General features: G+C 33.2%; 1 long non-coding RNA gene across 4 annotated transcripts; it reads left to right on the top strand.

Moving 5' to 3' along the window:
- Positions 1-856: 856 nt before the first annotated feature.
- Positions 857-26780, top strand: LOC132704728 (uncharacterized). Of its 4 annotated transcripts, none has more exons than XR_009619311.1 (5): positions 857-917; positions 983-1080; positions 1136-1320; positions 19584-19676; positions 26188-26780. It is a non-coding gene; the product is annotated as an uncharacterized LOC132704728 (long non-coding RNA). The 4 variants fall into 4 exon arrangements; XR_009619314.1 differs by lacking the exon at positions 26188-26780 and adding an exon at positions 25658-25750; XR_009619313.1 differs by lacking the exon at positions 19584-19676.

Genomic DNA, 26780 nt, shown 5'->3' with positions numbered 1-26780 from the left:
ATACAGGAAAAATTTGCTGTCGTCTGTAGTGGAGGAAAATCTTTAGAAAAGTATAGACAAAGTAAGACAGATATTTTTTTTTCCAAAACAAAAATTGGTTCGATACAGTATCCAAGGATAGCAGTCAGACAAAAACTCCATCAAATAAAGAGCTTTATTCAAAACTGCTTGCTTGTCCGCGAAGGACATTAAGATCTTCTAGTTTGAACTGTCATGAAGATAAAAGTGCAGAACTTTTCAAAAACTGGTTCCAAAATTATCTTTTAAAAAATATTCCGGAAAATAGTGTTATCGTACAAAAACACAGAAACTGACATTCAAAAATATTTCTTTCAAAATAATGTTTATTTTGAATCCGAGAATGGGGGCAACGTTTGGTTAGTTTTGGGTGTTAAATTCATATGCTACTAAAAAACTATGTGACAGAACTTTTGTGGCAGTGTGGAAGTTTCTTTGAAAAAAAAAGTGTTTTTTTTAGGTTATTATCGGTATTATTAGGTCATTATCGAAAGCGCCATTGCATTTTCTATTAGTGCTAATGTGATTTTATTATACCTAAATAAACATAATACACTATATAATTTTTATGTTTTAAAAAACTTTAAAATCTTTGTATTTTTAAAACGTTTAAAATTTTAAAAGTCTGTCCCCGATACTCTGTCTTAGAATATCAATTGGTCAGGTGATATACTTTGAGACAAAGTATACCACGATACCGTGTCATTATCATGTTCATTATAGTAAATAGAAAAGTTAGCAAACAAAAGTACCAGAATTATAATATTAAAGCGATAAGCAAAATGCAGTGCGAAAGATATTGGTAACCATTTAAAAATTGGCACATCCATGGCAACCACTTAATTGGTGCGGTAATGGAATAACAAAATGGATACTTGAATTTTTGAAGACCCTTTGCGGTAGGTGTAAATATGCATTTTATATGAGTCATCATAATACCTTAATAAAAAGCATGATTTTTTAGGAGAAGCAAAAAAACGAAAATGAAATTTTAGTATTATAAGTATAAGTTTATTATATTATAAGTATAAGTATAATTGTGACTTTGAAAATGTTGTATTAGTAAGTTAAATATGGATCAGTTTAAACAGTATTCAACAAAGTATTTATATTTAAGGATTAAAGATGGACTTAACTCAATTTCCAAAAATTTTGCACTTATTGTTCTGCCAGAACAGCGATTTTGGCTTTGAAGAGGCTGTCCTCTCACCAGTTTTTAACTAACAGGTATCAGAGGCTGGTTTACGACAACTGTTTGTCAGACATAGTTCACTTTTATGCGGCATATACAGTTTTAATTAGGTAAGTTTTCTTCATTTATTTATTGTCTTTATTTATCATTTATAAGCTGACGATACCCAGCTTTATACCACCTCCTTTTTTATCACTGACGAAAATTTAAAATTGAAAGAACTCATTAATTTATATCTAAAGGAGACATTTCCAATATTAAAATTATAATGTTCGCATCGTCATTCATTGTGAGAAAAAAAACTAAATCTGTTTTATGCGAAGCTTTAATTTTATCACAATACAATTTATAAGGATACATAAAGTTCAAAATTGTTGTGTAGGGCTACGGGATTGAGCGGAAGCAGACAGTTTCCCATAGGCTTAAACAATTTCTATGATTCAGTGGCGTGCTCTCTAAGATAATTAATTTACAATGGCCACCATTTCTTCATGTAAACATATCGTGCCGATGTTCATTACATAAACAGCACAAAAAGAGTTTTTTACTACGATCAATTGATAAGTCCAACACTATTTGCAACTCTCGCTAACTAACTCTTCTCTTTCTTTCTTAACACTTCTCGTTTCTCTCTTTTGTCCCTATTTCTAATTCCCGCGCCCCTCCTGTTAAACTATTAATGTTAATTTCTTGGGTTTAATTCACTTTCACAGCGACTTCCCTTGAACGGAAGTTGTGCAAGCGACCAGTATTAAATTTGTAGGTTGAAATGCAAAACGTACTAGGCAATTCAGTAACGCGCATGAGCTTCTAAGAAATCGGGCCGATAAAAAAGTTGCAGCACGTTTTATTTCGCACCGACTCGACAGTCGGTGTTACAAAGCACAAGCTCCTACCGGTGCTCGATACGGAAAGGATTAAATTCGAGAAAACCATATTTTCTGTACAAAGAGGCTTACATTGAAAAACTTATTTGCGAAGTATAGAAAATGCGACGTTCATATGAAACAACAGCCAGCTATTGAGACGGAAACATAAAGATAAAGCTTTCAAAGGAAGTGTATGTACAACTACGACTTTGTGTGCTGCTAAAAAACGCAGGAAATGCGTTCACTTTGACCAGTTGCTCTTCTTGCCGTATATGTATATCATGTCATTCCTGGAGAAGCAGTGTACGTTTCGACACTAAAGAGAACCGACAAATTTCAACCGAAGGCAAGAAAAACATGTTAATAATTCTGAAGCGAAGTAGTATAGTCCAATACGACCTTAAAATAATATTGGTTAGGTCACCCCATATTAAATGGGAAGGGAGGAAAAATGGGGAACTATGCGAACTATGTGAATTTACAAACGACAAAGAATGAACAGCAAAGGTCTTGAAGATTCCTACACTCAAAAGAGAAATAGCCAGCAATGCCTTACGAGGAAACCATTGGGGCTGTTGTCTTGGCTAGGACGGGAGTGTGGGAAGAAAGTGGTTAAACATATTCTTACCCTCCAGAAATACGGTTTATGGAAGTTCGGAAATGGTTTATAAACAAAAGAAATGACTGGTAGAAATTGGCTCAACCTCTTCTTAGATTGTAATCCTTCACTAATTGTGAATAGAGAAAATATTTCCAAATATTGTGACCTAATGCAGGATACATTTGTTAAGTTTGATTTAGTAAACAAATCGTTGATGACTCGGGACTATGAACAATGTAACAATAAACCTGGACATATCTTGGCTGTTAAGGTTTCCAGAAATGTTGTTAATGTTACATCCGGTGAAATCTCTGTCATTGTTGGCTGGTTGAGAGATTAATTTTTGATAAGAAGACCCGAGGGCAGAGCTATTGTCACATTAATTGGCCACGGCTCCCACTGCAACTTGAACTTTCCCCTTCAATTCGCGTGCTATTTGCAATTTTGACGAAAATTCTCAAATTCAAGGTACAAGTTGTCCACAACCAAGTTCCTCTAAGATTACTGATTCATCAAGTATCAATTGGCACAACTGAGACACAAGAAGAAGATGAATTTAATTCTCCAACAAAAAAGGGAATGTGTCGAAAGGAAGGAAAAGAACCAACAGTGGAAAAGCGCAAACAAAGAAGTCTTGCAAGGTAAGGTTTTGGAAGCAGACGCGGAAGAATAATGATTCAGATACTGAGTCGAAAGAATAACTTGCGAAAATGGCAAAAAAGATTAATTGAATAGCATATGTATGACGGAAGATTGTACACAATTGGTGTTGTCCATGCGGAAGCAAAAAAAAAAACGTTCAAGAGGGTTCACCTTCTGACCATCTTGCCCATCACTATCTAACCCAGAGTATGTGGGAGAGATGAGATTTATTATTTGCAAATGTAAAAATAATCTAATTTTTGTTTTATAAAACACACAGAAAAACTACAGGTGTTTCAAATTTTGTTCGCAAACACAAAACGAGATTCTGAGTTTGAATATGTTGCAAAGTTCTCCGATAGTGAACGATCACTGATTTTTTTGTCCTACATAAAAAGAAAGAAAAAACAAAAGAATCATGTCGAAGAAACACTTCAGGTTCTAAAAAAAAGTAATAAGACAAGAAGAAGGACTGGGATGAAGATAAATCAAAGCATGCCACAGAAAGGCAGTAATATTAAATTCATTTTAGATTTCAAAATTTTCGATTGCGCCCTCCATGTGATAGAATAGCGAATTATGGAGATGGGCTCGTTGCAAAATCAACAACATAAAATGCAAAATAAATAAGAACTAAAAGTTCAGATTTTCACGAAATTATATATTATGACATGACAATGGTTTTGACAACACCGTGTCTTTATCATGGTGTTGTCGAAACAATTGTCATGTCATAATATATAATTTCGTGAAAATCTGAACTTTTAGTTCTTATTTATTTTGATAAATGGATTTTCATCAAGTAAAATTAATTAATTTAAATGCACTTCGTCATTTTAAGACACCTAGCATCTCATTAAATTAATTCAATAATAAGTGTTCACGTGGGCATTTCAAAAGGTTATGCAATTGGTATTTTAACATACCATAAGTAAGAAAATACTATTTGTTTATCTGAATTATTAGAGGATAGCTATGCTAGGTCAAAGATATACATCATCTATATTCCACACGGTATCCTTTTAAAATATAATCTGAAGATATGTATTTCAAAATATATTACTTTTCAAGAAGCCATAAGAACCCTATAAATTTAACATTTAACCTTAAATCATTTTAATATTTTAATAATATTTTAAATTTTACAAGTAACTCATATTTTTTTCTCCTTTTTCTTTTTCTACATGTGAGCTTATTCTTTTACAAAAAAGCATCAAAAACTTTTGTCAAAAAAAGTACAAACTAGAGAAGTTCAAAATTTAGTAAAACTTCCTAAGAAACCAGTAAAGTTATATAACTTATGGCTCCGGCTAAATTATAGTTCTTAAAAACAAAATAAATTTCTTTCTCTTTCTTTTTTCGTTCAGTGTTTTAAAAATACCCCAACACAAAGGTTGATTTCTCATTCCAAATAACCAATAAGTACTAGCAGTCTATAGGTGCGTTCGACCTAAAGTTAAAAAGATTACAAAATAACATTTACATTCGTCCGATGATTGCGATAAAATCGAATACATGGTCACGAAAGAGGGAACTGCGTAGTAAATCGCTGCTCCGTGTCCTGTTTGAATTAAATTATTACTTATTCAGTATTTACCAAGTCAGCCGACGCGCGAAATGTCAGAAAATATTTTATGTCCGAAATATGGATGTTTACGGAAAAGCGACTTGGATCTGGGCATTTGCCAATAAATAAGGCTGTTTGTTCAAAACGCCACGAACGCAGTTTGTTGAACCTGTGTACGTATTTGCGGCAATGGAGCAAAATTTAATCGCATTTTCGCTTAAAGTTCTGAAAATTCTTCGTTCAAAATTTAAGAAATTAATAGAAAAAGTTTTACTAAAATAAGCTGCTGATGTTTTTTATATCTACATATATGTCTGGAATGACACACAGTTAGCGAAAAATCTCAAAATTCGAAATCGTAATATTTTTCGAGTTATAGCCTGTCAAAATTCATTTTTTTTAAATTTTATTATTAAAGCAGTGGGCTTAACTCTCAACGAAATAAGCTGGTATTTTAGACACCGCCCTGATTTAGTAAAAGTCATAGTTACGAATAATGGTGTTTCAGAAATTTGTCACTAGAGGGCGCTTTACCTAGAAATTTTAAAGTCGCCTTTTTTTTATCTCGGTCCGAATACCCCGCACTTCTAATTTACAGAAAGGTGATACTGATACACTAAATTTTTCAAAACAGTATCCTACAAATTAAAAAAGTGAAAAAAAAATTGTTAATAATAATCGGGAATTAAACAGTTTACAACGCTAATTACAATTCATTTTCAAAATACCCAACGTTCATTTCTAAACATTTTTTTATACATTTTAAAAAATGCTGTCAAACACGAACAAATACGCCTAACCTATTTCTAACGATTTCGCAACCGTTTATTATTTTTTTGTCGTAGATCAATGATATCCGTTTCTGTTATAAGTGTTTCGTACACTAAAGACTTTAAGTGCGCCGAAAAAAGGAAGTCCATCGGAATAAGGTCTGGTAAATCTTCGCAAAGCACATGTAAAATGCGGTGGAGCGCCATCTTGCATTAACCACATGTTTTGTCTCCACTGCAAGGGTAAAGTCTGTTCATAGATATAAGAAAGTGACTAACTGATACGAATAAAGGAAAGACTCGGGCAAGCTATAAGAATGAAACATGGCCGAACAGGTCCGTACTTTGCTTAGAATTTAATTATTTGAGGTTTTGTTAGGAAAGATACTAAACAATATTTATTTATTTATGTATGTATTTATGTTTAAATCTAAAATAAAATTACAAATTATTTTTATTGCCTACTTAAATTACTTAAAGTTATTCACATAATATATCAGTATCACTATCGCTATCATCGCCTGTTCTAATTATTATTTGTTCTATATTATTTGCAATATGGATATACGATTGTTCTGCTTTTTCTATATGTTTAACACAATTTGACCAACTTTGTGGAGGAATGTTAAAAACTTCGGTTTTCATAAGTTTGAGGACATTGGAGTTAACACGGGGAAAAACACTGTTACGACAAATGGAAGATTTTAGTTGGTGCCAAACATGTTCAATGGGATTAAATATACAGTGGTAACTGTATGCTCTAGATTTTTTGCATAATTATCACATTCCTTTTGTAGGTTCAAGATTTGTAGAACCTCAATTAATTGCTTTTTGATATAATCTTCGTGAAAATAAATGTCGTTATTATACATGTAGTTTTGGATTGTTGCTTTTGTGTCACATGAGGAAAGGGTTTTAGTCAACTATCTACTGTGATAACTTGCATTGTCCATTACAATTACGCTATTAGGAGGAATGTCTGGAACTAGTTTGTTTTTAAACCAACTTTCAAATAAATCAGCGCTGGTGTCTTCATGGTAATCCAGAGAAGAATCTTTAATATTTTTCGCAGACAGAGAAAGTCCATTTGGAATCCAACCAGTTGAGTCAACCCAACCCTTTTCCGGGGTATCAAAAGTGTCGAACCAGGTTTCATCCAAGTAAATAATTGGCCTTCGTTGTTTCTGTAAATCCTAATTTTTTCTAGATATTCCAGTCGCCATTTCTGAATTCTAAAAGATTTCATTAAAACTTGCCTTTTGTCAATTTTTTTGAATCTAAAACCTATATGTTGAATACAATTCCATAAGGTAGTTCTGCCACATTTAACACCGGTTTCATCTTTTTCAAGCCTCTTAATTAAGATATCTAATGTATGCACACTTTGTTCCTCGTATAACTGGTAAATTTTACGCCGTATTATATCTTGATCACTTTCATATACACTCGAGAAAATGTCAACATCGCTTCTTTTTTTCCTCGCTGAAATGGGATTATTTTCGTCAATGTGGCCGTTTCTTCTAAAGATGCTTGCTTGCTCGCACCACATTCAATGAGAGTCAAATAAACATTGTTTATAACTTCCTTAGTCTCAATAGAATAGTGTTTTCTACATTTCTACATTTGGATACACTAGACTCGCACATATTTTGCATAATTCGCACACGATTCAACACACGCTGTATTACACATGAAATAAGAATGAATACTAATATACTGAAACCAAGTACTATACCAAACCAAAGAATATTAAACACAGGTAGGTATAAAATTATTTTCTACTACGGTCCACAATTTTACCTGAATTTAAATTCCGAAACTTTAGGTAATAATCTTGTTGCATTGTATGTTAATGACCACCCTTGGATAATCCCATTCAAAAGGAATTGCTCACTTTCTCATATCTATGAACAGACCTTACCTCTTCGAGCAAAGGTGGTAGTTCCTCTTGGAGAAATTGCAGTTACATTTCCCCATTAAGCGATCCGTTAAAGAAATGAGGTCCTATAAGATTATATCCTATAATCTCTGCCCCTACATTTAAAGAAAACGAGCGCTGATATTTTCCTTCAATTTTTGCATGTGTGTTTCAATGTTCTGATGCATATTCCGAAAATTTACTATGCCATCACGCCTGAATGCAGTCTCGCCAGTGAACAAAATGACATTTAAGAATTGCGGCTAATTTTTGAATTTTTCCTGAAATTCGATTGCATAAAATTACTCTCAATTGCTCATCACTCTCATATAGTACTCGAACCCTTTGTCCATGAAAGGGCTCGTACTCGTTGACGGGTCAGCTTTCAAGTACTCTTTCTTCTCTTGGACCGGTTCTTTTATACCTTGACCTCCCTTTATTCATACTACCAATTTTGAATGATCCTCTTTCACCAAGTCCTCTGTCTATGTTGCTGAATGTCTTAGCAGATGGAACGTTTCTATTGGGATAAGCCTCGATATAAAGCCGTCGTGCTTGATGTGCATTTCCATTTGCTCCTCCGTAGCAAAAATGCATATCGCGATATTCAGTATTTGAATATTCCTGACGGGCCATCGCAGTAGCATTTGGATATTAAGCTCTTTTAATAGAAACTAATTTTTAACGGATTGTGACAATGGCTTTTTCAAATTTCATTCACCTGTTAGGTAAAATCAGATTTACACGTAAAAATAGAGCCGAGAATAAAAAAGTCGATTTGTGGCTAAACGATAACAGTCATCGAATTAAAACAAGGTAACAATTTTTGAGGATTTGTGATTCTGCTTAAGGTAATCTGTTTTATTTTGCAATATCAGTCTAAATAAATAAAATACAGGGCAAATAGAAAAAGAGTTCTAGGTAAAAAGTGCCCTCTAGTGACAGATTTCTGAAACACTTTTATTTTGTACTAGCTTATTCCAGTGAGAATTAAGCTCACTGCGTTTAAAACAAAATTAAAAAACGAATTTTGACGAAATTTTTGTTACATGATTTACTACCGTTATTTACCACTTTAGCGAACTGAATTTCCGAATACCCCGTATATGATATTTTCGCGCAAGCCTCTATATTTCACGCACTACCCTGCAATTGGTGTCATTCATTCTGAACAGCGATATCCAGGCACTTAATTCCTTTTTGCCTGAAGATTTAATGGGATCTGAACATACATTAAGAAAAATGCCGCATCCAAATTTATTGACAATCTCTCAGCAGCCGTGTTAATAATAATAATAATAATAACAATAATAATAATACAGAAGAATAATATAAGACTGTCAGAAGACTTTTGACTCCATTCCACACGGTTGGTTGTTGGAAGTTCTGAAGATATACCATATCGACCCTAAAATCACCAAAATTTTACCCCCGCCCATTGAAACACTGGAGTACTATACTTACCTTTGACCGTGGTAACACCGGAAAACAAACACCAACCGTAAACATAAGAAAGGGTATCTTCCAAGGAGATAGCTTTAGTGCTTTCTGGTGTTGCCTGGTGCTAAATCCTCTATCATTATTGAAAACCACGAGTTACGGCTTTGCACTTAAAACTAACGATGGAACACATATGTTCAACCATCTCCTCTACATGGACGACCTGGAATTATATGCGTCAATCAAAAATCACTTAGAAAATCTTCTAAAATTAGTGCACAAATCCAGCAATGACATAGGTATGACGCACGGACTAAGTAAATGCCAGACGGTAACAATAGTAAGCGCAAAACACACATCGGACGCCCCTCTCCCCCTGAATGAGGACGTCACTATAAATGCAATCAATCAATAATCACAGATAAGGAAATCAGGCATAATCGACTAGACTTGACAGTTATTGATAAGGAGACAAATACCGCATATTTAGTTGATATATCCATCCCCAACACACACAATGTCGACTCTAAGAAGGCTGAGAAGATCCAAAAATATGGAGGGAGTGGAAGTTGTCCCATTGATCATATCCAGGATGGAAGCTGTACCGGACCTGAAAACGAACTTAATTGAGGACGTAGTCTTGCTGCCCCGCAGCTGACGCATTCCTGATAACCTGTAACCAGAGTTAAAAAAAACAATAATGTCCTTTATTTGCTTTTTTACACTACAAATCGTTCAGTAACATTTCATAGCATTATAATCAATAAGTGAATGACACAAATTACAGGTGAACATACACATAACAACGATATTTTCAATTTTAATTAGGAAAAACCCACCCTAACCATAATTTTAGTGGAGCTAGAACAAGTAAAAATAGGAAACTACTATGGGAGACCTTAAAGAAGATGAATTTTGTCTTTGAAAAGCATAATCGCAAGGTTCTTTTACTTGACAGTGAAGAAATTGCTTTGAATGACAAAAATATTTATTATATTGTTAGGACGTGGAAAAAAGGGGAAAAAGTATGGCAGGATGAAAATATTACTAGTTCCTGTTCCCTAGATTCTCTAGACCATACTGGTCGACAGATATCAAAATACCACCAGGGAAAGGAAGAAACCAATCGTTTTAAACGTTGGAAGCGAAGAAGGATCCCTAAAAGAGGGCTAACATTTGAGTCTTCTTGAACTATTTTATTAAGACATTTCAGTATCACGATACTTCATTCGCCATTTTATATTTTGGAGGTATGAGTGATGAATCTCGTCGGCTTATCTACTCAGTTCTGAGTGACAGTGCTCAACAAGTAATTCATTACGGTTACTATTCTTTTAAGGAAGCAGACCTGCAGAGACCATCATTATTATTTAATTAAAATCTTAAAACGACTAACAAACTGGCCATGTTCGGAGGAATATTGAAGTTGCTCTGCGGTCAACGAAACAATTTGATACAGGATATTACAAAAATGCTGCGTGATAGTCTAGTGCTTTAATTTAATCATTTAATAATAGTGTTGAAAAATATTGCATTCAGAAGATTGAAATGGAATAATATATGGCACAATTAAATTAGAACAAAAAATGTTCAGATTTTCACAGTTATTAATTACTTTATGACAGCTGTTTTGACAACATTTTTTATTCTAATTTAATTATGTCAAATGGATTTTCATCATGTAAAAGTCATTTCAGTTCAATAATATATGGAGTTAAATGCAGAGATACCCTAAAAACATCTGGTTGCCAAGTTCATCATGTTTAAGCTTCATGCCGCAGTTTTTTTCAATTAAATTCTTAATTTTAAAACACCGTCTGGCCTGTATAACACAATCTGTTTCTGAACTGATATCCATAATTTTCATTTACGTCGGAAGGTTTACTTGACTGTTGAGCCATGAGCTATACTTGGACCAGAAATATAGAGCTTTTACAACCGACCATGTGATTAACTTTGCCTACTGCTTATTACTCCAAAACCGCAGCTCTGTCGAGCAGACCCTTACCCGTAACCATTCCAGGACTGCATTTTATCTACCTACACTAACAAGCGAGATATAAGCATTTTTTCAGTCTTTTTCGCAGAGCAATTCTTGAAATATGTACATAAAAAAATTAGTACAAAGTAACAATTTATTACGTTCTATTTCATTACATTTCTACATAATATCATGATTAACATACAAAATGAGTCACTTAAAAATTCGTCACTATCGCTACTGTCGTCACCTAGTTGCGCTTGACGTTTATTAATTGTGTGGAATTGAAAATCCATTTTCTTCATACAGTTCTTCTAGGGTTAAAACAGTATTCACTTTATAAGCGTCGTAGATTATAAGCGTAATTAGATCTGCGTCTGCTCTTTAAAAACTCGCCAAGTACCATCTTTTCCCACTTTCCTCTTGACTATCCCATTTGCAACAATTTTTCTTACAGTTGACTTCGGAACTTGTGGTCGTGTCACTTGTTTTTATTGGTGCTCCTACTTTCCCTTCTGAATTTATTTTAAAATCGTAAACATTCAAAAGAATTTGTTTCCTGAGGTAGTTCGTCTTCTAAATTGTCTTAGGCTCGACTACCATCTCCACTTCGTCTTCAAATTCTGCGTTGTTTTCCATGTCTTCTTTTAACACGGGAACATCTGGTTCATTGCACGGTCTCTACATTTTAAGGTGTTAAAAAACAGGAACTTTGTTTAATTGTAAGATTCTAATAAGAACTAAGTAGAAGACACAAAAATACAAGAATAAGAATATTGTTAATCGACAGGCACACAAGACAAAAAAGATTATTTTCAAACTTACCTGTAAGATAAATAGAGTACAGATACTTACCCTTACCTTTTGAACTATCCAGTGAAAGCAGCCAGCCAAGATTAAACTCTTAAGAACGATACATATCACTTGATGTTAAAATTGTCGGTTCTACTTATTCGAAAATAGCCCGCTGTATCAATGCTTAATCAAATTTAAAACGATCCATTTACGTTTCAAATAAAAATCTCAAGTGTCTACAAATATTCGTTACATTCCATCTCAGGCAACATATGTTGGGATGGTTTTTATACTAATACTTAAAACGTCAAAGCAATGAATACACTATATTTTTGTTCCTACAATACCTACGTGCAAAGTGAGAGTTCACAAAAAGCCAGACGAACACAAAATAGGCAGTATATTTTTGGTGGTATTATACTTGTCAAACCTTCTTTCTCGAGCAGTAGATACTGCTAGCCATCAACAGTTGTATTAAAAAGTCCAAACTTACTTTATACACCAATAATTATACAGAAGGGCATTTTGTTCAGGTGTAAACTAATTAAATACATCCAAAAGGCCAAATATTTTACGTATTTGAGGTCAAGAAACAAAAGTGTGTTCTAAATATGTTTCCTACTCATGTTAGGCACAAAATTATCAACCGAGACCAGTTTATTCCATTAACTGTCCAATTTGTTAAACTACAAATCGCTTCTCTGCGAAATGAAAATATGAAAAATTTGTACGCATTTGGCCATCACGATCGCAAAGACATGTTTAAAATTTCAATGTAATTCATTTACGTTGCAAATAAATATTATTAAATTTTCATAAATAATTTGAAAACATGTATTCGCAATTAGCGTATATACAAATTTATCCGGAGGTGCTTTTCAATTAAATTTATATTTAATAGTAAATGCACACGAGCTTTTCTTTTATCGGATAAATTTTTGTTTGACTGGTAAATGCTTACGGTTTTACATAGGCTTTGAAAACGTCAATGTTCCATTTTAATATCTTAGCCGTGTTGGTTTTAGATTCTCTTCAAGGTCACATCTTGAAATTTGTGTTAAATTTTGCTGGATACGGGGGTTTATCTGCCCACGGCTAAAACAACCTATTGGCTCAGAAAACACCATAAAATTCGTTTGTGTAGGTCGCCAGATCGCTAGGGAAAATTACAACGTGGGTGTTTGTTTCCTTTGTTTTATTGATTATATTCTTTCGAACACGAGCTTATTTGAAATTCCGGTTTTATTGTAATTAATCGGCCAAGAATCGATTAAATTAATATTCTTAAGGGTGTTGCTAAAATATATTTAAACTCTTTAAATAGAGCAAAACTGATTGACATTTTATGGTCTCTATTGTCGAAATATCTTTTTTCAATTCTCGACCTTTCAGAAAATTGCCGATGATTTTTTTATTTATAAATATGTCTGATTTGGATTTATGGTTTTTGATATCTAAGACCGGTTACCTTACCCTTCCCTTTTTTATTTTAATATATTTTTAAGTTAAATAAATGGCGATGAAAAGACAACATATTTACAGACTAAATTTTCGAGCCAGTTTCGATAATATTTAAATTATTTAAAATTAATGATGGGAAATTTTGCACGTAGGTATTGTGCGACCAAAAATATAGTGCATTTATTGCTTTGACGTTTTAAGTATTTTATAGCACCTTAACTACAGACCTACGCATTACCGTAGCAAAACCCATCGCAACAGATGTTTATTCTGTATTAAGTAGGTCTTGCCTGAGATGGACCGTAACGAATATTTGTAGAAACTTGAAATTTTTATTTGAGGGTCCTATAAATCTAGATTTGTTAGAAGACATTCACTTTGACCAAGAGGAAGTGAAAAAAACTCGTTCTGAGTTAAAAGAATATTCTGCTCCCGGACTTTTTTTATATTATTTTGAGAAAATATTCGGACTCTGCCAGACTCCCGACCCAGTGGTTATCCGCAAATACAACAATACCTACATCGCATTGACATCCTTGAATCACTGGACATTATCTCTTGACTCAGGTGACCCGGTGGATATTATTTACCTCGACCTCAGCAAAGCTTTCGACAAAGTGCCACATCGACGCTTGTTACACAAAACTTGCCTAGTGGTGTTCTCCAGGGATCGGTGCTGGGACCAGTGCAATCTTAGCGTATACCGTGGATTTGCTCTCCAGCATTGATTCTCATGTGCGCGCTTATGCTGATGACACTAAATTATTTGAACACACACACGCGGACGTATTGCAGAGAGACTTGAATACTATTTCCAAGTGGTGTTCCACTTGGCTATTGCCGCTGAATGCTCAAAAGTGGTCTGTGCTGCATGTTGTCAAGAACAATCCCGGTTTGAACTATTATATATCAATGGAAACTTTGTGTCAAGTGTCGATTCTCAGGTGTGACAGTAACTAATGATCTTTCGTGATCTGCACATGTATCAAATATTGCAAAGAAAGCAAACTGCGCGTTGTTTTTGTTAAAAAAGACTTTTAAAAATCCTAGTCCTGCTATCGCTTGCAGACTTTTTACCAGTTACATTCGCACCATCCTGGAATTTGCTTCTCCAGTCTGGAAGCCATGGCTATTGCGTGACTGTGATGTTCTGAAAAGAATGCAACGAGCAGTTACGCGCTGACCATTTCAACTTAGACATACACCTTCCGAAGACGGACTCAAAATATTTAGTCTGCCAGCATGGGAATCTCATTCAATGTATAGGTTTGTATAGGTATAAGTTTGACGTGTCCTTTGTGGTCTTAGGCAATGATGAACGCCTACTTCATCCATTTAGAATAAGAAAGGAACAATTCAGGGCTTCTCATCGCCTGCATTTTATAAGTAACAGGACTTTCGATTATTGGAACAGTTTACCCTCAGATGTTGCGTGTGCGCCGAACTTGTCTGTATTGGACAGGGTATTGTTTCACAGTAATAACTTAATATTTATTATATGTATAACATTCATTCTACTACCTATCATTGTCAACTACTGTCTATAGGAAGTGCTTCTTGAACATTTTTTCCATTTAGAGGTTTCTTGTGCTATATTTAGCATCTCAAAGTTATTTCAATTGAAAACCCTATGAGTTTGTGAAAACTAACGCTTTGCACCGATGAATGCACCGCGAAAAAATACATGTAGAAATGGCTTCGTACCTACAGGGTTTAAAGAACAAAAACACCAAATTCTGCACTGCTTTTCAATACCTTAACTTCTTTTTTGAATGAAAATTTAATAACATTTCGACATATTTTGAGAAGATGCCGCATTCAAACATGGACGATCTGTTTTTGTTGTGTTGACATCTATTGACAACCAAAAATAGTGTTGTAAATTAATAACGAAACTTAATATTTTATTGAAAATTAACAACCAATATCTAGGTCTTATCTAACCATCCGTATAATAATTTTTTCAAATATTAATATTTTTTATAAATTCTTATCTACAAAAATCGAGAAATGGCGAACAGTTGTTAGGCATTAGCCTGCATGAATCTTCGTGCACAATAAAGTTATTTGATTGGATTAAATACAACTAGTCACGTTATTTTGTTTACCTTAGATGCGGAGAAAACATAAAAGAATAACTATCAGTTGTTCTTGGACTGACGAGAATGTGCTGTCTGCAATATATGCTTTTCAAAATGGTTGCGGCCTGAGAGTTTTACGAAAGAGTTGTAAAGGGAAGATGCTACAAGCCAACCATATTCTCTGAAGAACAAGAGCAGGAGGTTTCTGATCATTTGTTAGGATTATCCCACATGTTTTATGGTCTTACACCAATTCAATTGAGAAGTGCTGCTTTTTCATATGCTGAATTATTATCTATACCTCACAAATTTAATCGAGATTAGACTGGATTTTATAGATAGGCTCAGCTCTAGAAAACCAGAAGAGACAATAGAATTCCAGCATTAACGAAGAAAAAATCGACAGATTTTTTAAAAATCTGCAGAACTTGATGGTCAGAAATAAGTTTTCTCCAACTCGCATATTCAACGTCGATGAAACGGGAATCACAACCGTTAACAGACCGCCTCGAGTCATTGCAAAAAAGGGCAAAAGCAAATTGGAGCTATAACTAGTGGGGAAAGAGGAAAAACATTAAGGTGTGTTGTTGTATGAGTGCGAGTGGTTCATTTACCTCACCTTTATTTATTTACCCTAGAATGAGGATGGCACCAGGTTCTTGAATGACGGATGATGTATTGCTCATTTGGTTGAAACATTTTTGCAAAACAAATAACACTACAAAAACAATCATTATAATCATTACAAATCTACGAATTTTGTAAGGACAATGAAATTCACATGTTGTCAAGACCTCCACACACGCCCCATCATATTCAGCCACTGGACTTGAATTTTTATTCTTCCCTAAAAAGGGATTTTGGTGACTGATATTAACAGTATATTTACCAAATCCTATATTTCAGTCTCTACTGCAGAAAAAGCCATAAAGGGTTTTGAAAAGGCTGGGATTTTTCTTATTAATCCTGGTGTATTTCGTAATATTTATAATAATTCATCTATTGAAATTATACCTTTTCCAAAAAAACAAAGACGACGCTCAAAACCAAAATCAGAAATCCTTACCTCCCTACGCTTTTGGGTATTGGAAGAGAAACAAAAGAAAAAGATTATAAAAGAAGAAAAAGAAAAAAGAGGTAAAAAAAGTACAGAAAAAAGATAAGTACATACAAAAAACAAACGGTCAAGTGTTTAACTCGTCTAGAAGTGAAGATGTAGATGATACAAATGAGAAAAACCTAAGTGACGATGACAAATTAGATATGGATTTAGAAAATATGGAGTCAGAAGAAAATGAAGGAGAAGAGTGTTTGGTGTGCGAAGAAATCGGTAAATACAAAATTTGGTATAATTGTGTTGCATGTGGGGGATGGATACACAAAACTTTCAGTGGTGTCGCAACACCAAAAGGCTACATTTGTGATTTCTGTTCATATTAAAATTAAGTTTCGTTACATTTTGTTTCTGTTTGGCATTACCCCATAGCTGTACGGTATTACCCGTAAAATTTGGGTGATGCCGAATTTGCAGTATATTTTTGATAAATTCTTTTGACTTATTTTTTTTATCCCGGACTGTTTCAATTACTAGAATATCCTTTAAAAATATTTCTGGGTGATCCATACCATAAGACATAATCGTATTGTCAATAGTTTCCCCTTGCTCCGCTATGTGGTTTGAACATTTTCGGAAATAAATATCAATAACTTCAGATTGGCTGACGGCATTCTGTTAAACTTGGAGTTGTTAAAAAGGTCTTTTTTTGGCTGTCGACGGCGTCCTGGGAAATTCGATTTAGATTACTTGCATGGCTGCTAGTGGACGAAAGATAGCTATATCAATAAAAAAAATAAAAATTCAAAGGGAATATTTTCAGTATACCTGAAATTATTCAAGCCTAATTTTTCTTTTTTTAACAAAATATATATAGTTTTTTTGTTTGTTTAGTTGTTTTTTAGTTATATTTTAGTTATCTGTAATTAAAAATTGTCTCAAAAAACGAGTTTTAAAATTTAAAATAATTTTTTAAATGATTTTGTTATGTAAAACGTTAAATTAGTTCCTGTTTCTGTAATATTGCAGTTTGATTTTTTGTGTTAATTATTGTTTTTTATAAATAGTTAATGTTTTTTTTGTGTGCAATTAAAAAATAATAATAAAAATGCTACAACGAACTATGAGTTCTGATTATTTTATGTTCTGAAATATCTATTAACAATTTCTGACCGTAAAACCGCAGATGCATAAATAATCCTGCCAACTTTCTCAGGAGTATAACATCTAAATCGAGTTTTAAAAACACCAAGGCATCTTTCCACAGTACTTCATATCCTGAATCCCCTAACAACCAATATATGTCTTTGAGCTAGATTAAAGGAAACAAATATAACTAAAATATCCCTCGAAATACGGGGTGTGTTCAAAAAGTATTGCGAATTTTGAATTTTCGCGGGTTACATATATTCGAATTTCGAATTTTTTGTGGCGTTATGTTGGCACTCATGTCTCTCATTTATGCCGACAAGCTCGGCCATTTTGAATGTTCATTTAATTGTTGACAGCTGCTTTGCTTGCACGTGTTTTGGATCGTCTTCGATTTTTACCTATTCAAAAAAATGGATCAAAGAACCTGTATCAAATTTTGTGTGAAAAACGAAATTAAGTGCGCGGATGCATTCCGAATGTTGACTGTGGCATACGGAGAAGCTACCTTGGACCGAAGCAACGTTTATCGGTGGTACAAAATGTTCTCAGAAGGCCGAGAAGATGTGAACGACAAAGAGCGTGCCGGACGTCCGAGCACTTCAACAACAGACGAAAAAATTAATGAAGTGGAGAAAATGGTATTGGCCAATCGTTGAATCACCGTTAGAGAAGTTGCTGAAGACCTAAACATATCGATTGCCTCGTGCCATTCGATTTTTATCAATGATTTGGGCATGAGACGGGTCGCCGCGAAATTCGTAACAAAATTGCTCAATTGTGACCAAAAACAGCATCGCGTGAACATTGCTAATGAGATGTTAAACTCTGTCCGCGACGACCCAAATTTGCTCCAGAGGGTCATAACTGGTGACGAATCGTGGGTTTACGAGTATGGTTATGACGTGGAAACCAAAGCTCAATCATCTCAATGGAAGCTGCCGCACGAACCAAGACCGAAAAAAGCGCGCCAAGTTCGTTCGAATGTGAAAGTTTTGCTGACAGTTTTCTTCGATTGCAGGGGCGTGGTGCATCATGAGTTCTTGCCACAGGGAAGAACGGTCAATAAGGAATATTACCTGCAAGTTATGCGCAATTTGCGCGAAGCAATCCGCCAGAAACGCCCGGATTTTTGGAAGAACAAAAATTGGCTTTTGCACCACGATAACGGCCCTGCTCACCTATCGTTGCTTGTGCGCGACTTTTTGGCCAAAAACAACACACTAATGATGCCGCAGCCACCGTATTCCCCAGATCTGGCCCCCTGTGACTTTTTCTTGTTCCCTAAACTGAAGAGGCCCATGAAAGGACGACGTTACGCTTCTCTTGACGAGATAAAGACGGCATCGAAGGAGGAGCTGAAGAAGATAAAAAAAAATGATTTTTTGAAGTGCTTGGAAGATTGGAAAATCCGTTGGCACAAGTGTATAATATCTCATGGGGATTACTTTGAAGGGGACAAAATAGATATTCATGAATAAATAAATAATTTTTGAAAAAACACAAAATTCGCGATACTTTTTGAACACACCTCGTACATAGCCTGGCATAAAAACTAAGTAAGTGCTAAAGATTGGCAGTTTTTTATCATATTCATTCAAAAACAATGATTGATAGATCACGTACTATACATAGCGAAGAGCAGAAAATAAAAATATGTAGCAGTTCTCGTTTGCTTTGGAATTCTTGAATTCCTATTACTATTTCCCATGTGTGGGAGCAATTCGTTAAATACATTGAGGACTAGCCCTTTATTTAGCCGAAACAATTCCATGAATCTCCTCTCTTGCAGATTAAATGAATCACTTTTACCTCTCATTAAATTTTTTGCAATTTTTAGATTTAAGATACGTTGTCGATTCTCCTCCTCCTCAAAACAGGATTATGAACAAAAATTTTAAACAATTTTATGTCCTATTCTCTTCTATATTTTCTGATAATTTTCAAATTTAAAATTAAATGTGCAAAAACCAACTGACAATGATTGAACAAATGATATTTGGTTCGATTAGGATTTTCTTCCTCATCGTTTCTATGTTTTTAAGACGTGGAATACAATTATTCGTGCCCGACCGACGAAACGAATCTTGGAGGATGATAGCCGAGAAGTCTAGAGAAATGCTTACGGAGTAACCTCGGTATGTAAGTCTTTACGACAATGACTTTTGGAGATAGGCCCTATTGTTATTCTTAATTGGCAGCCCGGTACAGTTTTTTTCCGCTAAAACACCCTAAATATTACAACCCTGTACACACCTCCTATGTTTTTGGTTTAATATTTTTAGATCGTCCTATTTACATCAAGGCTATGCGGTAAGAAAAAGGAGACACAAAAAATGTGATAACGAAGCGTTCTTCTGTTTTTTAACCTGTCACTCTTCTTAAAGCGCCTATATGAAAATAAAATCTAGTTTGCAGGCAGATTTTATTCTATGAATAAAAAGTGGTCTTTTAATTTCTTATGGAACTTATAATCGAAATACTTAGCTTAATGCAAAAAATATGCGCAGCTTGATTGGTGAGCATCGTGCTGCTTTTATGTAAACTCTTGTTAAGCTATTTAGCATATTAGTTTTGTTAACAAACTGGAAAGTTGTAACATGGTGTTTTGAATTTTGAACAGGTTGTAAGATTTGAGGTAACGTGATATCACGAAAATTATGTAAACAAAGTGTTTTTATATATAAAAATTTTATATGTTGATATCGGACCAAGTTGTATTTTATTTTCAAAAATGAGAACGGTTTTGGGCAATTTTGTTTGTGTTTTCAGAGGTTGCTTGATCCATTAACTCCCTGCTTAGTTTTTATGTGATTTCTAGCTATAGAAGATGTCACATTGCTGTCGAGTGATGAAAGATGCAGTAAAGACCATCGTATTTCGCTTCATTTTTGCCCAGTAAAATAAAAAATATTAACGTATTTCAGAATACATACAATTATATGGATTGCCTAACTTATAGTTAGTATAGCTAAGTTATAGAATCCTATTCTTTTTATGAAATATATAATACTAGATAATAATTAAAATTAAAATTGTAACCGAAATTGGCGGCACATATTTTGAAAATTACTACAAATATTAATAGCACAGAAATGTAACCATAATCAAAATATGTAATAGCACATGGTTAAAAGGTTATTATCCTCGAGCAGCTTATAACTAATAATAATAAACAGATGGTGTTGTGGTGTTATAAATCTCTTAGTATTTGTTAATACGCCATTTTATAACCACTAAGACCGGTTTAATATATTTTGGAGATATACAAGGTGCCTCAAAACAAATGCTAAAAATCTTTTTTAAATGGTAGGTTAGTTTGTTATATAAACGTTGGATCAAAATCCAAAGCTTAGGAAAATATTGCGCTACAAACATGGCGGCAAAGTAGATGGACAATAAAATACTACGGAATATTTATTACAATAATAAAAAACCAAACTTTCTACGTGTTTTTTATTTTTTTTAAATAATAGGAGGGGATTGAATTTAATTTAATTAACTTATCTCTAATACATTTAAAATAAACACTAATTTGTCTTATGGGTTTTTACAGTCACGGGAGATGTTATTAAGGGATATATTGAAAAATAGAGGACGCTCAACTAAATATTATTAGAGAGTGTGGGAGATTAACAACGCCGAAAATTAAAAAAACGAAAATACATCCGAGCGCCTAACATATCCGGATATGCTTTTATTTTTATAGAGCAATTTGGATATAAGCGATTTTTTTTAATGTACGTAATTATCACCATCTTTTCAATATTTTTTTGTTCTTTTATTCAAAGGTTAGGATAAATAATATCGGTCTAGTTTATTAAAATTACCGAATGTAAAAAGTGAGGCCAAAAGCGGAAAATGCAGAAACTTGGAGGAAATCAAATCAGCCAACTCGGTCCAATACTTTTAAATATTCTGTTGTGTCTCCGTTAACCTTCTCGAAGTATTAAATTTAATTTCAATTTTTTAATGAAGTTTAATAAGAATTTGTTACTTAATGAATTAATAACGTTCAATTAAGTTTTTCAACAGGATCGAAACAGATAGAATTTGTTTCTCAACTTCAATTATCAACTCCAGAGTTCAGAGAACCGCCCAACTTTCTACATGTAATTAATTAATTTAATTTAATTATATTTAATTTAACTAAAAATTAAATTTAATCAAATAATTTACCAATTTGCCAATTAAGCGAGTTGTATACTAACAAATCTAGAATTATTTGTTAGTTGATTATTTTTTCCTCTTAGATAAATTGTTAACGGAATTTTCTAATGTTAACCACAGTTAAAGTTAATCGTGATTACTATTGAATGCCTTAAAACCAGGTTGCGCTTTCTCGTGCAATAAAATCATTTTCTGAAAAAATAATAAATGTCCCTTTTACGGCATTATATAGCCACAAATAACAACTTAGTGTAAACCGCATTTCAATATCTTTATCCCAACCAAAAATATGAAAATAAGTAAAAAAATTAAAATAAAATTTAGTTTTTATTTTTTTTACAACAGCTTGAAGCGCACAAAATTACCTGTACACCACGTTTTCAAGTCATTTAAAATTATCACTAATGTTTGCTTTAACGAAGGTTTACTCAACTAGTCAAAACTAATAAATTGTTGAAGACTAACCAATTTTAATAATTATTAAAATATTTAAGTCGTAAAAGACGTATATTTAAATAATCTGTATTATTATTCCCTCCTAACACATTGGCATTTTCTCGGCAGTGGATTACGATGAATTTAAATAAGAAATTTTCATTGCAGTAACCAATTAACAAACTTAAAGTAATTAAAAATTTTGGAAATCAAGAGACTTTAATAAGCATCAAAAATCAAGATGCGTAGCTTTTTAAAAGATAAAAACCAAATTTGTTGTCATGGCAATGTTGATATTTTTTTCTACATTTTACTGCTTAAATAGGTCAATAGTTAATAAAACCAGTTAGACACCAACATTTGATTAGTGACCGAGTGAGTGATTTATTGTATATTATGCAACAAGTGTGGTAAACGGTATTTGACTCACGAGTTTTTAATAAACGAGTGAGTTAAAAAGTTTACCGAACGTCTTGCATACGACCGTTAGTTTTTGGGTCCATTTTCGCAGAACAATACGAATACATTCACTGACATGACCGTCAGAATTGACAAACGTCAAAATTCAAAGCGTGGGAAATATCTCCGAAAACATCCGATTGCGCCCAAATCCGTGCGGTAAAATCCCGGAAATGACCGAGGCAGCTCGGATTCATGGGAAACGAAACTGACGTGGTAAATTGACGCTTCCCGCACGCTAGATCGGTGGGTAACTAGGTATTTTACAGACGGGAGTAGAAAAAAAAGTTTACCAAACGTATTGCATGCTATACTTTTCCTACGACAGTTAATTTTTGAGTACATTTTTGCAAAAATACATGAATACATTGTGACGTGGTAAAATGATGTATGTATGCTACATTGTGGTATAATTGAGCATTTTACAGAAAAAATCAAAATACGTTAGGCAATTATTTCCGAAACTTGTATTTGTGTAAACGGGGGTACGATATCATATCCAAATGATCTTTACATGTTCATTTTATTATTTAAAATATTTTAACAATCTAATAGTTCAAGCTCTCGTCAAGGCAGGGCGTGAGACTCCACTTCTGGGGACTCCCTGAGCTGCTCCAGGCCTGTTAGGTGCATTCTGGAAGAATACATAAGCCACTGAGTCATTTTCATCTTTTTGACAGACAAATGAGTCGATTTGTATTCTTATTCGAAACTGGATTGACAATATTCCCAGCAGTTTTCGTAGGATTATGTGAATTGTTTATTTTGTTTTGATAAAAATCTTTTTCGTAGATTGTATGTGCACTTTAAACTCTCACCTCATTATTGACCCAGTTGTTTTGACTCAATCAAAAAGATTTTATGAAATTTTTTTTACGTTAAATCTAGCGTTGCGGAGCAGTAGACTGGTGTCCAGTCCTCCCAGATCATCGTAATAGATGTGGTCCAAGGTATGCCCCACAGTGGGCCAGGCAAACTCAAGGTGCTTGACTAATTCGATTTTTTTGAAATGGCAATAAATTTTACTTATTATTAATAAAAACATCAATAAAAAGGAAAAATTATTACGAACATTAAACTTTAATACAATATAATTATTATACAGGGTGTCCACAAAAAACTCTATATTTACAAACAGTTTTTAATTAAATCTTGAAAACGGTTTAATAACACCACACAAAATATAGAAATATTTTAAAATAATTGTATTTAATTAAATAAAGAAAATAATACAGGGTGTCCCAAAAGTAACAATTTAACAAAAAGAAAGTTATTTATTTAATATACATTGATTAAAACCAAACAGTGTTATCGGAATTTTCTAAAATTAATTTTATAAAATGGAGCAGGTGGGAGCGAGATTGTGCCTTACGCGTAATACCATTACATTACTTTAATACATAGTATCAACAGCATCCCTAAATTATGCTAAAATTGTAACATGTTGCTTAATAAATTACAAACACACTTTTTTGGGCTATTTTATTAATATAACTCAAAACAATGTAGAATTTGCCTTTTAGAGTATTTTACTTAGCATAAAATTAGTCTCAAAACTTACCTTTGCTGGCTTCCAGCATTTTGAGTTTGTCAAGAGCTAATTTCTTTAAAAAAATCCCCTCTACTTTTCACAAGGAAAATTGTATTAATAAAATATTCTCAGTGACTACAAACGTTAGAATATTATTGTTGACGTTTTCATGGTAACAAGACGATTTAAATCGCTTGTTTTGTGAAGGTTCATGGCCTACTTAACTAGTCCGTGATATGGAAAACGTTTATTGCACGAAATGTGCTGTATAAATGTTACATGCTGAAACTTTCGATTTTTGTTGCATCAAACAAAAAAGATTTGAAATTGTCTCAGCTTTGAGATAGTACTCACTTCAAATTTTTGTAGACATTGAGGGTTGGAATTCAAGATAACAGTTAAGCTACCTGACGGTCATTTCAAAATCTTGAAAATTCCAAGACCTTCCGTCTCACACACACTCGTTGCCCTTAGTGGTATATCCGGTATAAACAAATAAATAACAACATTTAAAGTGACGTCACTCGATGCGACTGCAGAGTAGTCTTTTGACGTGGATAATTTAGTGTACTTACGTAACAGGCAGGCAACAGCGGCCTGGGCATAGCTAACGCCCCCGCGCGAAAACCACCACCACCGATGCAGCATTTTCGGGCGTATCACCCACCATTTCGATGCATTAATTTTTAAGTTAAAAAGAACAATCGGACGTTGCCGAAGTTTGGCAAACTTTAAGGTTCTATTTTTATCTGCCGCTTGGTCGATTTTTTACGCCCACGGTTAAACGCAAAATTGTTTTCGGAATACGTTTAACCTTCTTTTGGTCATAAGTATTACAAATACTGCTCCAAATGTAAATGATGACATTTCTATTCGAACCAAAATTATTTAATATAATCAATGTTATCAAATTTTTTCCTTCTTCTGTGTTTCCACAATAAAAATTTCTAACTACCAACCAAAACTATTCTCTACCACAAAAAGGTAATTATTGAGTATATGTTTGTATATGGTCAATATGTAACTTAGAAAAAAGGATTTAGAGAAAGATAATTATAACAATTTTCAGATATGATGAAAATCAATTGCCTTTGCCAACTGGTTAGCCGTAGCGTTCATGAAATCTAACTAACCAAGACTATTTTCTATTGATTTCCATAAGAAAGTTGTAACTGAGTATTTGTTTGCATATGGCGAATATTTAATTTTAAAAAATATTTGGAATAATAATTATAACACAATTTTTTCAAAATTGATCTGATTTACCGTAGCGACCATGGAATCTTACAATTTGGAATTTAAATCATAAAATTTCTAGTTAAACCAAAATTGTTTACTATAATGAAGTTTATGAATTTTTTTTATTTTTCTGTTTCTTTCTAATTTCCAACCAAAACTAAAAATCAAAACTAACCACAACCATTTTCTGTTTGTTACCACAAATATGCAATAATTGAGTATTCATTTGTACGTTACCAATCTATAATTTAGAAAAAAACTGAAAGAAAGATATTTGTTTTTCAGATTTGATCAACATCAATAGACTTTGCGACCTGGTTATCCGTAGCGACCATGAAATCTTACAATTTGCAATTTAAATGATGAAATTTCTAGTTACTACCAACCAAAACTATTTTCTATTTGTTACCACTAAAAGGTGATATTTGAAAATTTGTTTGTATATTGCCAATCTATAATTTAGAAAACAAAATTAAGGAAGATTATTATAACCTGATTTTTTTTTCAGATGTGATCAAAATCAATAGATTTTGCGACTTGGTTATCCGTAGTGACCATGAAATCTTACAATTTGCAATTTAAATTATGAAATTCCTAGTTAAACCAAAATTATTTAATATAATGAAGTTTGTTATTATTTTTCTTTTCCTCTGTTTCTGTTATAAAAATTTCCAACTACCAACCAAAACTAACCAAAACTATTTTCTATTTGTTACCACAAAAAAGTGATATTTGAGTATTTGCTTGTATATTGCCAATCTATAATTTAGAAAACAATATTAAGGAAGATTATTATAACCCGGATATTTTTTCAGGTTTGATCAACATCAATAGATCTTGCGACCTGGTTATCCGTAGCGACCATGAAATCTTACAATTTGCAATTTAAATGATTAAGTTTCTAGTTAAACCAAAATTATTTAGTATAATGAAGTTTATTATTATTTTTCTTTTCCTCTGTTTCTGTTATGGTTTTAGCAAAAATTTAAATTCAAAATGTTCAAATCTGTTTGTATGTTGTATGTTGTATGAGATATTTTTTGGAACGTAGATTTTTCCTTGTTTTAATTTTTATTAAAATGTAAAATAGAATCGAATTCATTCCCAATTTTGTTATTATGATATTTTTTCAGAAAACTGTTGCTATTAATACAGCTATTAATAAGATAAACAGCGACCTTTGTATTTGGAGTGAAAATATAATTTTCGATTTTTGGCACTGGTAAAGCAAAAATAAGTGGTCACGTTCAAAAATGGCTTTAAAAATAAAGCGGCGTTTCTTGAAGTCCACGTAGCCTCTTTAATCCACAAGTCCTTTAAACGCTAAACTACTCTCACAATGATGTATTAAACACTAAACTTTAAGTTAAACCCGATTTTTTACTACCGTCCAATATTTCATTTGTAG

Source organism: Cylas formicarius, unplaced genomic scaffold (genome assembly GCF_029955315.1).
Source record: "Cylas formicarius isolate icCylForm1 unplaced genomic scaffold, icCylForm1.1 PGA_scaffold_7__23_contigs__length_41026272, whole genome shotgun sequence".
In the NCBI taxonomy this organism is placed as follows: domain Eukaryota; kingdom Metazoa; phylum Arthropoda; class Insecta; order Coleoptera; family Brentidae; genus Cylas; species Cylas formicarius.
The sequence above is the reverse complement of the archived record's forward strand: the minus strand, read 5'-3'. Positions and strand labels throughout refer to the sequence as shown.